This window comes from Manduca sexta, unplaced genomic scaffold, assembly GCF_014839805.1.
Source record: "Manduca sexta isolate Smith_Timp_Sample1 unplaced genomic scaffold, JHU_Msex_v1.0 HiC_scaffold_839, whole genome shotgun sequence".
Classification (NCBI taxonomy): domain Eukaryota; kingdom Metazoa; phylum Arthropoda; class Insecta; order Lepidoptera; family Sphingidae; genus Manduca; species Manduca sexta.
Genome location: NW_023595671.1, coordinates 1 through 3,000, shown reverse-complemented (window position 1 = coordinate 3,000; position 3,000 = coordinate 1). Strand labels below are relative to the sequence as shown.

Here is a 3,000-nt window from a genome sequence, read left to right as displayed (position 1 = left end):
AAAAAATTCTTATGCTATTAATTTCCATATCTCGCACGAAATCAACAGTTTTAGAGGCATTTTCATTATGAAATTAAACAAATTCCACGTTATAAAAAAATTAAAGGACCTAAGTAAAGATTATTTACAGTACATAATACTTATATTATGTTAAATATTTTTTTCTCTATTATTATATTGCATATTTCGAACAGATAGCTCAACATATTTTTTTCAATAACTAGTCAACTTGTGGTGAAAAGGTTTGGTCTTTACCAATTATTGTTTTTAACATTTATAAAATCTTATTTCACTATCGACACGGTTTTCTTTTAAATTTTCCATGGTGGAATATACGTCAATCTCTTCCAAATTGATCAATTTGGTAACATGGTGTCAAAAATTTGCAACACTATTTTCGCCTCGTATCAGCTGGACATGTATCCATGGCTATGAATAAATTAAAAAAAAAACTAGTGTCAGGTGAACAATGAAAAACAATAAGTTGTCATATTTCATATTATTTTTCAGAATTTGTAATTAATTGATTCCTGAGTGTACGTCAATGTTAATTAAATCTGCATTTACCTGTTCTGGTAAAATTCATACTATAAAAATATAAAATGTTTTCCTCCATTAAGAATTTTTTTAAACGGAGGACATCGAAATTAATTGAAAATAATAGAAGTGCACCACCTTCTATACTTTGTGGATTTGTGGGATTGTTTGAGTATATATTATTTTGGAAGAAGATATGGCTATCATTATGTTTCATGTTGATATTAAATATTATTTTTATGTGAGTATTCTGTAATATTACACTGTGCACATACGTGCGATTTGCGGCTAAAGTCTATTACGTATTAAGATTAATTATTAGAATATTAGTGGTATCTGAAAATGTGATTATAAAAGTCTCTATTTGTGTTGTAACTATTTTTTAATCGACTTATGTTATTTACTTACGCAAAACACAATAATAATAAAGCTTTTTAATTTTTCAGAATATGTATCCAGCGTCAAATCAAATTATTTGTATTTGTTTTGAGTCTTGCCATCACAATTATGATTATAGATGCATTTGAAAGTTGGTTGAAACACAAACATAGAACTACATTATTAAGGCATATTGGCAGTCATGATGGACAACAATTAAAAACAGCAATGTCACAGTTAACGCAATGGTTTCAAACACAATACACAGACTTTGTCTACCTAAGGGAAACAAACCATACTAAAGTGAGTAGTACCAGTACCATACTAGAGTATTTTAGGCTTGCACTCCATATTCTAAAATATGTTATTGTTGATAATTATTAGTTGGTTTAGCTTTGCTGTAGCTATAGAAAAGTATTGTAAAGCACTTAAAAACTGAAATGGTTCATTATTCAGTATTTTTATTATATATGAACTATAACTAGAAAATCAAAGTAGACAAATTAAGTATTCAGTCCTAGTTATTAACAAATTGGCTGCAGTGGCAAAACAGTGAAGCATGCACCATTGTGATGCATGCCACATAGAATATGTTGTCTGGCACTGTTGTCCAGCACTATGGTGCAAGTGAGCGAGACAGGCATAGATTTTTACAATACTCCCTTTGGGTGCTAGCTGCATGCAAATTGTGAACCAAAAAATACAAGCCTTATGTGAGCCACAATAAACATGTTTATTTATAAATTTTACACATCAGCGGCATATGCATTAGCAAAATTACAGGAAATGACAATATTGTTTACATTTCTGATGCACATGCTGTTGAAGGTATGTACAGTGTTCACAAAACATGAATAAATAAATTATTTTGAATGAGCAAACATTGATAAATTATACACAACTAAACTAAAGCTACAGTCTATACAAAATTATAAAAATCCTTTTGTTAATAAGGTGTCGGATATCCATGTCCATGGATATCCAAAGGAAAAGAGTTATATCCACACCTGTTACTGTTTGGCAGACCTTGAATGGATCTTTTACTTTAATAAACCTCAGAACATATACGAAATTCTTCATATATTTTGCAATGGAATTGTTAACTTAAATTGAAATCATTTTTATTTATTTTTTATTTACTGGAGATAGCAGATTTCACTCAAAGGTAACATTCCTTTATTTTTAAAAAGTAGCTAAACTGCTTTTAAACATTTTTGAAAATATGCTTGAAACACCCAGGTATCAAACCAGCTTAAATCTGACAAAAATAACACTGTTCTTTTATGTCATCAATCGCTAGGGCCAATTATAAGAATCAATGTCAAGTATCTTGAAGTACAGGACCTTTTATTTTAAGAAATGAGTTAAATGTTTTACCTGAGTAAGAGTGAAACCATATAATTCTACAGCAAGAAAGTGTACCAGCACATAATAGTAGAATCACTACACCTATGTTAATAACCATTTCAGTATCTGGATTGATACAAATGACACAATCAGATGACCTGCGAGATTGCCTTATGCCTTGAGATTTTTTTATGGTGATATGTAAAAAAACCTTATTTACCAAAACTCCTATGCTATTGTATTGTAAACAAGTTAAGAACTGAGGTTTGCAATAGAATTTTCAGTATTCACCACAATTATACTATTATTAAAAGCTACTCGAAATTAATTCCTTAAAAAAATCAATTTGTGTATGGAACAAAATGGAGCACATTTCGAGCAACTAATTTACTCATCTTTTTCACTCAATTAAAATAATTTTAGATATCAGGGGTTTTCTTTTTTTTATTTTGATCCTATCATTTAAATTAGAATGTTTATTCGAGAAAGTTGATTGTTACGATTGACCCTATAATATCCATTGATGGTATAAAAGAACAGGGTGATATTTTTTCGGGTTTAGCCAGATCGATTTTGGGGGTGGCAAGTGTATTATTAAAAAATATGAATGTAGTATTGCTCTTTTTTAAAAATAAAGTAATTTTCTCTTTGAGTAAAATTTACTAATTATCCAGTAATTAGATTACTTTCCTTCGAGGTATGGTTAAAAAATCCACCCTGAATATTCGTTATTTTGTG

General features: G+C 29.4%; 1 long non-coding RNA gene across 1 annotated transcript; it reads left to right on the top strand.

Moving 5' to 3' along the window:
- Positions 1 to 401: 401 nt before the first annotated feature.
- Positions 402 to 1,073, top strand: LOC119193645. The gene is made up of 2 exons (XR_005114012.1): positions 402 to 778; positions 984 to 1,073. It is a non-coding gene; the product is annotated as an uncharacterized LOC119193645 (long non-coding RNA).
- Positions 1,074 to 3,000: the final 1,927 nt, after the last annotated feature.